Here is a 15,598-nt window from a genome sequence, read left to right as displayed (position 1 = left end):
CACTCTCTCACCCAACTTCCGATGCCCTCGGCACTTAACTCTAAGGCTATTCCCGCTCCCAAGGTCAGTCAACGCTGGTCAAAGGGTCCCTAAAAGGGCGGGTATTACACTCAGGGTCAGATGAGGCGAGTGGTTCTGAGTACGAGCCAGAGGAGGACTAGTAGCAGCTGTCTGCCTCCCCTTTTTGTTGGCTGGTTTGGGGAGGCCGTATTTTGTGAGTTTCCGTTTCTTTTCATTAGTTTCCATTTCTTCTGTAGATGTTTATATGAGACGGATTTCCGTTGCAAAAAAAATGTTTTCCGTTGCATAGTAGAGGGAAAAGTCAACAAATTGACTTTTTAAATTAATGGATAGCCGTCAAAAACCTGTAATTTCCGTTGCAAACACAAATGCATTGACTTTTTTAATTAATGAATAGCTGTCACAAAACCTGTAATTTCCGTTGCAAACACAAATGGGAGATTCAAGCATTCCTGCATCCATTTTCCTCCATTTCGTTACGATATCAAACAATTAAACAATAAACTTTAAAGAAGCCAACAATATAGAAACTTGGAATTGTTCATTTAGCAAATTTAAAAGAGTACATACATTGAAAACATCCTCAAAAAAAATCCATACGTAATTTGCTAAGCAATTTCGTTGTCTAGCTATTATGGAGTAATCTAGCTAATTAGTTGGGATTGATGTCGAGTTGCCACTTCCACCATCATCATTGAAGTCGTCTCGATTTTGGAACTGGTTGCTATCACAATTTGGGTCAAAGTCAGACCCAAACTTTGCTTGTAGAAACGCCTCCATTATTTGTACTTTGTCTTTGAGTACTTTGTTACGGAGCTCAGTTTCAACATTCTTGCTCACAAGTCGAGGTCCATTTCGGCTGGAGTGCATCACCCATCCATTTCGGCTGCTTCTTTACGGCCCGACAAACCATGGTCCTTAGCCGTGTTTTGAAGAGTTTGGTAAAAGCAGCTCTAACTTGGTCTTCCTCATCTTTAAAAAGGCGCAGAACCATAGTTAGGAGTTTTGACGTACTAAATGACATATAACATTGCTAAACATGTTATATCACTGCAAAGTTTCAGCAACACTTAGATTTTACCTTGTCATGTAATATGCTACAGTACTTACTACTTAGTAAATGACTACTAAATGCTACTTAGTGATGATGTGCTCATGCTCCCTACACCATAACCTATAATAAAAGAAGGCTCTAATTGATGGCTAAACGCATACAATCATTTGAATTTATCAGTATGTGAAGGCAACAATTTATTCAAAAAATTGTTGAGCAAACCAAGGATTAATGCGGATCTCAGCTATCAATGGAAAGACCAAACGAAGAAAAGTAGCCTATAATAAAATTCACTATCACCAGAATTCTCAAGGAGTTTAAAGACCACCGCATCTTTTTTAGAACTTGCTAAAAAATGTAATCGTTCCAAGTTAAAACAATTCAATTCAAAGTGAATATGCATTTTGTCAGCATTTCATACTAACCCAATAACAGTGAACATAAAACCAAATTACGGAATATCATTCAATACACACCACCTCAACTATCAAATGGGAGAACGAAAAGAAGGTTGCACAGCTGTGTTTAACGGACTCCATGAAATCATTTTGTTAAGTCTGAAATTAATCGAATATCAAATCAGATGCAAAGAAAAGTTATGATGCACAACTATGATGAAAAGTTGAAGAATAGATAATAAAAATAATACAGTAAAAAAACAATTGGTAAACAAAGTATATAATTAGATGAAATTATTAAAAGGACTTGTGGAGTCTCAATTGCTTAACTAAAACCGAAATTGGAACATAGCCATGTGAACAATTCAATAAACTAAATCTCCATCGCCCGACGATTATGTAGAAATATGTGGGAGCCGAAGTTTTAAATTAACAACAATAACAAAGAAAATATAAATCAGCAATTTTCCATATCGAAACCAAATCACTCATAAAAATCGGAAAAAAAATAATATAAAGAAGTTGAAACTCCATCTTACCACATAGATTCGTTCTCAATCGCGATTCCATAAATTGAAGGTCCTACAATATTTCAGGAACAGATTGACTAATGGAAAATCAAGAGAAGAGGGCAAATTGAAGAGAGTTAGAGGAGAGTGTAGACGAAGGATTTAATCCAGAAGAAAGAGTCAAATTGAAATTGAAGAGAATAACAGGAGAATGGTGGGTGATAGTGGCGGCTACGTAATTGCTCGTTTATTTAGACATATTTAGGCTCTAGGGTTATACCGATGAGCGGGAAAATTTTTCACCACAATAGGACACGTGTACAAAATTGTGTATAGTGGTTGTTCTTTTATAATTTGATATATATAGATATATAGATAGATAGATATAGATATATAGATAGATAGATAGATTAAGCTGGTTTGGCTTTTTTTTCCCCTAAATTTTCATTAACCCTCCTAATAATTTGAGATTAAGGATTTGGTTTTAAAACTTTTGTTTTTTTTCTATTTTTCACTAACCCGCCTAAAATTTCATTTCTAAATATTTTGAATACTAAATATTTGTTTTTTTTTTTCTAATCTTTTATTTTTTAAAGAAATTTGTTATTTACTTATTCTAACAATTCTAGTTAATCACCTATTGTAATATTTTAAAAAAAAGTGTTACTACTACATCCACTAAATGCAACACTTGAAAAATAATGTTGCTATATGTAGTGATAAATGCAACAAGTTTATACAAGTGTTGCATATTAGAGTAAAATACAACATTTTTTTATAAGTGTTGCATGGTAATATCTTCACTATAAATTTGCAACAAAAATATTAAATGTTACATACAAAATGTTGCAAGAGAGCCATTTTGTAGTAGTGAGAAAAAAAAACAATTATTACATACGAACCATTGAAAATATCAAAAAGAATTGGAATTAAATTATTTAATCTTATTATTAATACTTTTTAAAAAAAAAATAAAAAGGGTTATTTGATGAGAATAATTCAAACTATGACTGTCCTGCTCAAAATTAGTTGGGGTTGTGAATTTGGGGTTGTGAATTTTGACTTGTCTAAATAGTATAAAAGATGAGTTTTTAATAAAGAGGGAAAATGGAAATAAAACCCGCGCATGATGGTTTATTGGGAATTGTAGGAGTTTAACCAATATGCAACGGATAGGCATTACAAAATCCGTTGCATAAATTAACCAGCTTTAAATTTATTAGGCGGGTAAATAGATATGACGCATATCCGTTGCAAATTTTCATTAAGCCGTTACATAATTTAATATCCGTTGCAAATTTTCATTTAGCCGTTGCATAATTTAATATCCGTTGCAAATATAATAATATTTGTTGCAAGTAATACTTAGCAACGGCTTATACAGTTCGTTGCAATTAGTCCGTTGCAAATCAGCCTTTTTCTTGTAGTGTATATTCTTCCCAATTTTGTTGTTGCTGCTGTTGAGTTTGCTACTGAGTACAATGAGGGCATTGTGCGTTTTGGTTTGGGGAGGGTATATGCATATGTCTATCACATTTGCATTTGTTATTTATTGCATTTATGTTCCACGTTTATTGCATTTCAGTTTGCATTTGTTTTCACTTAAAAAAAAATTGAAAAATTTAAAAAATTCAAAAATATCACGTTTACTTTAGCATGTAGGTCGAGTCGAAATGGATGGATTTCAGTGATAAAATTGCTTTACGTATTGTCTCATTGCCCTTCCTTACACTTGTAATGTCGTTGAGTATGTCACTTGCATAGTCTACGAGTTTTTGTTGGAATTTTACTAAACAAATAGACTTGACTCAATATTGGAAAACTACTTAAAATTTCTGAGGTTAGAGCTTATTTAAACTGGTGTCATTTATGACCAGTTTCATGTAGGAATGAGAGTAGTTACTCCTCGTAAGGCATGTCACATAAATTTGCATAAACATGAATTTTATCTGCTTAATACCTGTATGCATTTGGTTTTGCGGTTTGCTGACACATGTGGAAGAGGTTCCCGTATTTCATCTTGCCCATAAGCTCCACAAAAGCCAAATTTGCCTTTTTTGTCCCATAAACTACATTCCAAATTTAGCCACCCTAGCCGAGCTAGTAAAGGTAGTTATTCGGGAATATTATTTTGCGATTTGGTTTTTATTGTCTCGTGTGAGAACTGCATCAGTTTTGGTGATATGTTGGGAAATGAGGGAAAGTTTGAATTGAAAAAAAAGAAAGAAAAAAAAAGAGAAGAAGAACTGAACTGAGCAGAGGAGGTTCAGGTCAACAAGGGTGGTCGATCGATTGCATCACATGGTCGATCGACTGCCAGATCAGTTTTGAAAAAAAAAAGAGAAAAGAAAAAGAAATCACATGATTAGAATGATTTTCGGATGGTGATTTTTATTCCCATGTTGCTATTCATATTATTTGGGGAATTATTATTATTTTGGGAGATTGTGAGATTTGTGCTTTTAGTAGCACCGTTTTGATTTTCTCTCGAGTATGAAGTTGGGAAATGTTCAGAAATTTGGTATTTAGAAGTCGCTTGCTCGGCTTTATCTCCTCTTATCCAAATTTATTTTAGCCCATTCTTACCCTTAGCCTCACAATTCCAAAATCGCCTCGGCATGTGTCATGGTTATTAAATGGTTGGAATGCATATGTACGGTTATAGAGATTTTATTTATGTTAGATTGCAGGCATGTTTTTATGGGTCGTAGTTAGGTGAGAGACTTGTTTCGTTCATTCTTCTATCTTGCACAATTAAATTCTCACCCTATTCTTAAATTGAGTGAATGAGCGACCCGTGAGAGTCCGATATACACGAGTCTTGCAAGGTCGAAAGTTTGGTAAATTCTTGAACATGTTCAACTCGTTTGCGCTTGACAAAATACTTTGATTTTATTTGTTGCATTAAATTGGTTGGGCATGATAATACGTTCTTGTTTTGAGAAAGAAATCCGTTCCAATAGGTGTTTAGATTGAGTCTTAGTGCTTGCTTGGGGACAAGCAAGGTTTGGTTTGGGGAGATTTGATACGTGCATATTCTATACACTTTATTAGCGTTTTTGGCACGTATTTCTATGCGTAATTATTAGCTTTAAGCTATTATTTCTCCCGAAACAGTTTACTTTGTATTTCCTATGTCATTATTGTAGGAATGACCGGAAGTAAGCTAAATCGAGCCTTTATCTGTTCCCGGGGGGCATTTTATGGAAACTATGAAGTTAGAAGCTCGGAACTAGATCGTCCTGGGATGCGTGCATGAAGTTGGAAGCTGCCACAGCACATCTGGTCTATCGACCAGAGAATCCAGTCCATCGACCATGGAGTTTAACAGAGAAGCAGCGTTGCCATCACTGTACTGGGTGGTCGATCGACCAGGTCTCGAAACTGTGATTTCTTTTACGCGTTTGTCTTTTGAAAGCCCACTTGTAATTTATCTTATGGGTAGAACGTTTATCAGTGGGACGTAACAAATAATTTAGGTTATGCTTTTCATTAGTGAACAACTGAAGTTTTAGATCTAGTTTTTGGGAACGAAGAAGTAGAGACTACGGATTTCAATCAATTGTTTTGTTCATCAAATCCTTTAGTAAGCTTTAATTCAATTTCAATCTTCACTTATTCTTATTTATTTTAATTCTAGTTTCTACCAATTTATATTTAAGCAATTTAATTTTAGTCCTTTAGTTTTAATTCCAATTCAATCATGTCAATTTTATTCCATTTCTTTAATTTTGCAATTGTCATATTCGTAATCATGCGTAGCTAAATTCCTATGCTAGGAATTAGGGAATCCATGGCGTCATAAGTTGATTTTATTTAGTCTAGGTTGAACCCGTACCGGTCTTATTTACTTTTGTAAGATTTTATCCCTTTGCTAGATTGAGAGATTAGCAGAGATAGATTTCTCATAAGTAATTGGAAAGACTAGTGGAGAGAAAGCAATCTAGTTTCATTCTAGGGTGAAAGAAGACCGAGAGGCTTAGTTTGAATAGGGACTTAGAGGACCTATTTGACATCCTGAGACGGTATTGGATAGACCTTGACTTTACCTGACTGACCCTTAAGCCATGGTGAACCGAAGTTCCTAGCTGCTTTTTAATATTTTATTTAATCTTCACTTAAGTTCCAGTAATTAGTTCCCCCCCCCCCCCCCAATAATTGTTACTTCAATAGATTAAAAATAGCAAAAAGAATTGATCTTCTCTCTCCGTGGTTCGACCTTTACTATCACTAGCTATAGTTTTAGTTTGGTTTATAAATTTAACTTTGATACCAAACGACGGTATCAGCTAACATTAAGACCCATATCTCTCTCGGCTTGCACAAGCAATTTGTGCAATTCATGGAGAGAAGTCTTCATATTTTGCATATTGTAGTTTACCCTAAACTGCACATATGCTTTGACTTTGTTCAAGGAATGTAAAACTCGGTCTATAACGAGTTGTTCGGGAATGTCAACCCCTTGGATCTTAAGAGTCTCAACAAGCTCAATCAACTTGAGCACATGAGGGCTAACCTTTTGGCCCACTTTGATGTTGATTTTGAAAAATGCGGAGGCCGCCTCATATTGGATTATCCTAGGAGCTTGCGAAAACATGGTCACAAGCTTGATGTAGATCTCATAGGCCGTGCTCATCTTAATAGCACTCCTTTGGAGATCAGGCTCCATAGAGAAAATCAAGACGTTCTTGATAGCGTCCGACTCTTTTAGGTAGGCCTCATAAGCTTCCCTTACGGCGGCGGTTGACCTAGTAGTAGGTGTGGTGGGAGCGACTTCAGTAAGGTAACGAAGCTTGTCGTCACCTTCCGTGGCCCAACGGAGTTGCGCATCCCAATCGGCGAAATTACAATCATTCTTATCAAAGTTTACATCGATCCATGAAGGATCGGAGCCAAGAAGCATTGGGGAGGGGTGGAGCGTTTGCGCTAGACGATGCAGATGAAATTGGAGTTTTCATTGCTAATTATCAAATTGACTACAAAATAGAAAATGAAGGAATTATAAACATTTATCGTCTTAAAACTTGTAAATATTTTTAAACAAGTTTAACATTTATATAGTGACCTCTACCCAACTATAATAAATGATTCCGAGATCCATCTTTATACAAACATGGGCACGGGGAAACCGATACATCCCATACTAATAAAAATTTGGTGAATTAACTCTGTAATTGATTCTACATTAGAACTCTCGGTTGATTTTTTTTTATAAAACCCATCTCTAGCCACGAAACATAAGACTAGTCATAATATCCCGTTGAGACCAACCAAATTTCGCGTGTAATAACGTTTTATTGCCCCACTTACCCAATGATAAATGAAGGCACCTCCGGAAAACCGAACATACCCAAAATGTCACGGGGAGTCATGGGTCCTACTATTTGGTAAGGCTAAGTCTCAATCTTTTTAAAGTAAAGGCCTTGTCAATTTATTATCTATCAATTTTAAGTGAGCTAAAAGTCGAATTATCGATAATTATAATTGACATGGTCGATGACTCGATATGATATGCATGTGTTGTTATGGCGATTTGGCAATGCATGCAACATATTATAAGAAATGCAAAGCAAATAATAAATTCCTAGTATGACCTTCCTGAAATAGAAAATCAAATAATTTATTACAAAATCGGAAACCAACTCCTTTGATCCCTTGAATCTTCAAGTGGCACGCCTCCCTAGAACACCATCTTTGTCGGAACGCCTTTCCGAGTGGCACCGTCTTGAAGGAACTCTGAAGTTACAAATAATAATAAACATACATAGCTATTCCTATTATAAATTTGTAAAATTAAAAACTACTAAAAATAAAAGTGATACAAGATCACATTAAATTACAACCGAATCAATATCCCCTTACATTACGGGTAATATCGATTAAAATCTAAGGCCATATTAAGATAAAATTACACAATTCAAAATTACATAAATAAAATATGATATTCAACACTGAAATATGCAGCATTATAATACGTGTCTATCATGTCAAATTATGTGCTAAACCACCCTATTTAACTTATATCAATTATGTAACCCGGTTTTATGGAAATTCATGATTTTAACTTATTAAAATCGCTAAATAAAACTAAAATATAATTTTAGTCTAAGTTAATTATCCTAACACTCTTAGGACTCAAAAATTAATTATTACTCAATTTTTGACAATAATTCAACTTGATTTAATTTCATGCTCATTTCGACCCTAAAATCATAACTATTATGAAATAAATCCAAATTTAATTACAATAATTTCAAAACTTGAATTTTAAATTTTTGAACATTCTGGAATATATCCATGACACTTATAATGTCAAAAATCATGGTTAAAATTTTCGAATTTATTTCGAGAAAAAGTAGTTGCGATTTATCGGTTTTATCAAATAAAACATCTAAAGTATACATAAATTAAACTAATCAATCATACAACTTTAGATCTGATAATTGGGATATTAATTCAATCTAAAATAATTTTCCCATGCCATGTAATTTTTTTTAGCCATTTATGCTAAAATAGTCACTATTTATGTTATTTTTACACTAAAAATTCATAAATCATGCTAAATGAATCAAGTTCATCTTAAATTTTACACGCAGTGAGTAACATATGCATGTGACAACATATTAAAATTTTATGGCCTATTTCGAAGTTTAACTATTTTTAACCATTTTACCTCATTTTAATCCATTTTTATCTCATAAAAATCATAAATCATGCAAAATAAATAAAATTTATACAAAATTTTACAAACAATAAGTAAAATATACATGTGATGTTATATAACAATTTTAAGGTCATAAACTGAGTATAACTATTTTTAGCATTTTAAATACCATTTTAGTCATTAAAATGTAATAAAATAACAAAAAATTGTTAAAATAAGCAATAAAATACCATAAATCATAGAAATGACCTAATACATTTTAGGACCAGAATATACAACAAGAATCAATATTTTGTGGCCTTATCTAATAAATCACAAATTTTTAGTTTTAATTAAGTTACTAATAACTCGAAAAAACTATAAATCGATTATGCATGCAACATCCTATGCTATGATACCAATTGTTAGGTTCATATACCTATTATTAGACTCTTCTAATAGTGAACTAATTAACATCTTAACTTAAGTTCATTAAGATCTAGTGCATGCATAACTAAATAAGATGTAAATCAAGAAAACAATGGTTCTTAAATTGTTGTTGGTTCGAAAATTAGGGCACAAATAAGGATACCTTCCTTATTTGTTCTTGAGATTTACAATAATGGATTATCCTCCTAAATCCCAAATATAGAGATCCTCCTCTTGTTGCACCCAAAATAAAAACCCTTAAATTAATATATTAACTAACTAGATTAATATATTAGTATCCTTAAAATAATTCTAATAATATTCTTATTACTACACTAGTAATCTTATATATTGATATTAGAATATTAGATGAACAATTTTAGAGTTTCTAAAACAATTTTTAGAGAGAAAAGATGAGGAGATGAATGAATATTGCATGAAAATGAATATAGACAACAAATTCTATATATGTGGAGCCGGTTGTGAGGGGTGGAAGGCCACTGCATGGCCTTCTCACTTTTTCTTTTGTTCTTCACAAGAATTTTAGATGTAAGGCTAGTATAGAGTAGGAATGATTATGTCAATTTTAATTATTAAAATAAATCACCCACTATCCACTACAACCCCTTCATTTTCGGTCCATGTATAAAATAGACTTCCATTTTATTTTGTCAATTTATCATTTGTCCCATAATATGTCACATGTAGCATGTAACATGTTATTAATTAATTTAATGCATATTTATCAAATAAATATCATTATATACATTAATTAAATTACATATAACAAATTGTCTAGTGATTCTTGATCACATAAATAAAATGGGTCATATAATTATAATTCACAACATTTTGCAATTATAATCAATCAATCATTCTTAACTTAATTGTTTCACAAACAATAATGAATTTTAGTAACAAAATCTTTTAATCACTAAAATAAATCTTATTTAATCAAATTACAATAAGATATACAAATTCTCACTCACAAATGAATTGTTCAAATTTAAGGAATTGATTAACTTGTATCGGCATACAATTAATCAACTTATCTATTAAGGGAATTGTCCTATAGGTGTGACCTTAAGGGATTAACTGATCACCACTGTCAAACGACAGTAATGTTAAACTCTAGTTAGCTAATCATTACAAATTAATGTTGATCAGTTGACTATATAATGAATCATCCTTTACGTATTCTTAATTTGAGATTTAAACATGTGATCGCACTATTGTTGATGACACATACTCCAACAATCTCCCACTTGTCCGAGACAAGTGTGCGTCACCAATTATCTTGTCCTATTACAATCACCCACTCAATGCAAGGTGTCTTGCAGGTCGTACTTGCATTTGATCATATTTTGAGTGGTTTCCTCGATATGGAGAGTAACTGTCTGACCGGAATTATCTACCGTATATACCTTCCGTGCATGGCCACGCATTTTCAATTCACTTCTCCTCGAGTGGCCCTGAGATTTCAAACAACCCTGGCAAGGGGGTGGATAATTACTATCGCACCATTCCCTTCGTTTAGCCACAAATCATCATGACCCAAAATACACTCATTTGGCTTCAGTTATGACAGTCGTAGAGTATAAATCAAAGCCAATCAAAAACTGGTGCCAACTTGGGCGAATGGTCTCTAGTCAAAAGAATTGACTCATAAAAATACTATAGTAGCTCTTGCCACGACCGGGCTTTATGAATTTTCAGAACTCTATAAGCGGTCAATGCCCGACAGAGTGTCTCAAATAGTCTATCTATATAATCGACTAGTCATCCCATATGACCTATGGCACTTGAACTTGCCATCAATCGCATCACACTCTAGTTACTTCGAGACGTCACCTCCTATAAGTAACCAGGGGAACATACTATGTCAAACCAGTTCACTTCAATGGGGTTCAATATTGTCTCAACAACTCATTTGGATATAACATAGTAATGGGTGAGTTTAAAGAAACTCAAACGATAAATGTGATTATTATATATGAATAGGCAATACCCTATTACTACATCATATCTTATAATCTATAGTGTACATTTTACACTAGTTAAAATGCAATAAAAGCTTGGTAAGTGGATATACCATGTATCCATACATTCCAACTTTATGAATTACCATTTCCTTCTATTCAATGTTATTTCTAATGACATGAATTTATCTAAGTAGATGTCCAGTTTTCTTACTAGACTTGGGCTCTTATACTTGGAAGATGCACCCACTGTTATCATATAACTTTTGTCAAAGTCTATGTTAGAGTGATCTACTCGTACTCCCTATGTAGACCATCTTATCACAATGTACTTAGATTCTATTTGTAGAATTTGAAATGGTTGATACTAAAATATTTTTCTAGTCACTTACTCCCAAGTCAATAAAATCAGCCTAGGATTTCGATAAATCCTTACATGCTTGGAAACTAAAGTTTTGTGTAACCCTTCAACACACAACTTAGTATATCATCCAAACATAAGAACGAATTCCCAATCCTTCTCAAGAATTTTAAAGGATGTTCTTTATGGCTTTCAAAAGTCCTTTATTTGAATTAACTTGTTATTGACTTATTACGCTCCAAGCATATGATTCATCATGGCGTGTGCATTTAATGGCATACATAATCGTTCTAATGGCGAAAACATTAGCAATCGATTTCATGTGATCAACAACTTATTAGGTTCAGTGAACGGCTATGACTCTATCATAGTCATTCCACTTTCTTCAATATGAATAACCTACTCAACCTTGTTGATGTTAAGCAGATCAGGAATCTTATCGATATAGGATACTTATCTAATTGCCAATTTAAAATTTCCATGTCATAATAGATTTGGAATTTTGGAATGCAATATGTCATCTTTTATTGAGAAATGAAAATCAAAACACTCCTTCATAGATAGTAGTGTTAGCGTGATATTCTCAATGAGTAATATGGCATCTATATGGAAGACAATTTCTCCCACTGAATTTCATGTCTATACATGGCAATTTTGACTCTCACTTAAATCCATGCATACATATGGCTTCTCGACAACTCGGGTGAAACCAATTTCTTTTCACATGATTGAAAGGATCATTGCTATCTTGAGTGATATTTAAAACTTTGTGTTTATGTAACAAACACACACTCATTTCTAAATACCTATTTAGAAATTGGTTTTAACATCTAACCTGATCATACACACTATGAGGTGTAGCAATAATAACATGGATCTTAGCATAGTTACACATTAACTTAGATTTTGTAGACATCTCTTATGTCTGTCTATGCAACTCAAAACAAATTTATTCTTTTGCACATATTTTACTTTGATTCATACGGCTCTTATGTAAAATAGAATTGAATTTACTTGATACAACCACTTTATAATCTAATTTTCTAAACAACAATTTCTTTTGGTCTCTTCATTAGTCTGAAGATTTACCTAAGAAAGCTTTCTTTTGGTCTCCTCACATGACATGAGTTTCACTTTAGAATGCTTTCTTTTGGTCTCCACACTAGTTCCCAACTAGTTGTATGTTTGTTGCATAAACACAAAGTTTTAAATATCACTCAAGATACCTACTGGAACAATCTTTCCAGCTTTGATATCTCCAAGATACTTCAGGTAATTCCTCTTCCAATGTCCTATGCCATTACAATAATGGCATTTGTCTTCGGAAGTAGCACCCTTTTTGGAAAAGCTTTTCTCAATTGCTTTTCATTTTCCTTTGAAGGAAGTGGGTTTCTTGCTCTTATTAGCACTCCTCTTAAATTTCCCTTTGCTCTTGTTGTTAATTGTGAGCACATCCTTGGTTGAGCTAACATTAAGGCCCATATCTCTCTTGGCTTGCACAAGCAATTTCTGCAATTCATAGAGAGAAGTCTTCATATCTTGCATATTGTAGTTTACCCTAAACTGCACATATGCTTTGACTTTGTTCAAGGAATGTAAAACTCGGTCTATAACGAGTTGTTCGGGAATGTCAACCCCTTAGATATTAAGAGTCTCAACAAGCTCAATCAACTTGAGCACATGAGGGCTAACCATTTGGCCCTCTTTGATGTTGATTTCTAAAAATGCGGAGGCCGCCTCATATTGGATTATCCTAGGAGCTTGCGAAAACATGGTCACAAGCTTGGTGTAGATCTCATAGGCCGTGATCATGTTAATAGCACTCCTTTGGAGATGTGGCTCCATAGAGAAAATCAAGACGTTCTTGATAGCGGCCGACTCTTTTAGGTAGGCCTCATAGGCTTCCCTTATGGCGGCGAGGACCTAGTAGTAGGTGTGGTGGGAGCGGCTTCCATAAGGTAACGAAGCTTGTCATCACCTTCCGCGGCCAAACGGAGTTGCGCATCCCAATCGGCGAAATTATAACCATTTTTATCAAGTTTACATCGATCCATGAAGGATCGAAGCCAAGAAGCATTGGGGAGTGGTGGAGCGTTTGCACTAGTCGATGCGGATGAAATTCGAGTTGTCATTGCTAATTAATCAAATTGACTACAAAATAGAAAATGAAGGAATTATAAACATTTATTGTCATAAAACTTGTAAATATTTTTAAACAAGTTTAACATTTATATAGTGACCTCTACCCAACTATAATAAATGATTCCGAGATCCATCTTTATACAAACATGGGCACAGGGAAACCGATACATCCCATACTTTTAAAAATTTGGTGAATTAACTCTTTAAGTAATTCTACTTTAGAACTCTCGGTCGATGTTTTTCATAAAACCCATCTCTAGCCACGGAACATAAGACTAGTCATAATATCCGGTTGAGACAAATCAAATTTCGCGTGTAATAACGTTTTATTACCCCACTTGCCCAATGATAAATGAAGGCACCTCGGGAAAACCGAACATACCCCAAATGTCACGGGGAGTCATGGGTCCTACTATTTGGTAAGGCTAAGTCTCAATCTTTTAAAAGTAAAGGTCTTGTCAATTTATTATCTATCAATTTTAAGTGAGCTATAAGTCAAATTATCGATAATTATAATTGACACGGTCGATGACTCGATATGATATGCATGTGTTGTTATAGCGATTTGGCAATGCATGCAACATATTATAAGAAATGCAAAGCAAATAATAAATTCCGAGTATGACCTTCCTGAAATATAAAATCAAATAATCTATTACAAAATCGGAAACCAACTCCTTTGATCCCTTGAATCTTCAAGTGGCACGCCTCCCTAGAACACCATCTTTGTCGGAACGCCTTTCCGAGTGGCACCGTCTTGAAGGAACTCCGGAAATACAAATAATAATAAAAATACATAGCAATTCCTATTATACATTCATAAAATGAAAAACTATTAAAAATAAAAGTGATATGAGATCACGTTTAATTACAACTGAATCAATATCACCTTACATTACGGGTAATATCAATTAAAATCTAATGCCATACTAAGATAAAATTCCATAATTCAAAATTACATAAATAAAATATGATATTCAACAATGAAATATGCAGCATTATAATACATGTCTATCATGCCAAATTATGTACTAAACCGCCCTATTTAACTTATATCGATTATATAACCCGGTTTTATGGAAATTCATGATTTTAACTTATTAAAATCGCTAAATAATACCAAAAAATAATTTTAGTCCAAGTTAATTATCCTAACACTCTTAGGACTCAAAAATTAATCATTACTCAATTTTTGACAATTATTCAATTTGATTTAATTTCATGCTCATTTTGACCCTAAAATCATAACTATTAAAGATAATATATATATATATATATATATATATATATAGAGAGAGAGAGAGAGAGAGAGAGAGAGAGAGGGGAGTTCTAATGAGTCCTCCTCTCAAATTGAGTCCATAAGTCCCTCTAAGGGCTTTTGGATGGACTCAATGAATGGTTGAGATGCATTTGATTAAGGGCTATTAAAAAGAAAAGGAAAAAAATGTGGATGGTTGGATTGAGATGGGTGGTTGAGATTGAAAATTACCAAAAAAAATTACCACTAATCAAATTTCTATACATTAATTAATTTTTCTTTCTCTCTCTAGCCCCTAATTAATCAGTTTTGAGTTTAAGATTTCAGAAGTGTAAATGTAATATTGTATGAGTTTTACAAGTGTAAATGTGATGTTTACGAGTGTAAATGTAATATTTTAAGAGTGTAAATTTGATTTTTTGTGACGGAAATTTTGAATTTAGATAATTTTAACATTTTACAAGTGTAAATGTGATGTTTTACGAGTGTAAATGTAACATTTTAAGAGTGTAAATTTAATTTTTTGTGACGGAAATTTTGAATTTAGATAATTTTAACATTTTACAAGTGTAAATGTGATGTTTTACGAGTGTAAATGTAACATTTTAAGAGTGTAAATTTGATTTTTTGTGACGGAAATTTTGAATTTATATAATTTTAACATTTTACAAGTGTAAATGTGATGTTTTACGAGTGTAAATGTAACATTTTAAGAGTGTAAATTTGATTTTTTGTGACGGAAATTTTGAATTTATATAATTTTAACATTTTACAAGTATAAATGTGATGTTTTACGAGTGTAAA

The sequence above is a fragment of the Silene latifolia genome, chromosome 8 (assembly GCF_048544455.1).
Source record: "Silene latifolia isolate original U9 population chromosome 8, ASM4854445v1, whole genome shotgun sequence".
Classification (NCBI taxonomy): domain Eukaryota; kingdom Viridiplantae; phylum Streptophyta; class Magnoliopsida; order Caryophyllales; family Caryophyllaceae; genus Silene; species Silene latifolia.
The sequence above is the reverse complement of the archived record's forward strand: the minus strand, read 5'-3'. Positions refer to the sequence as shown.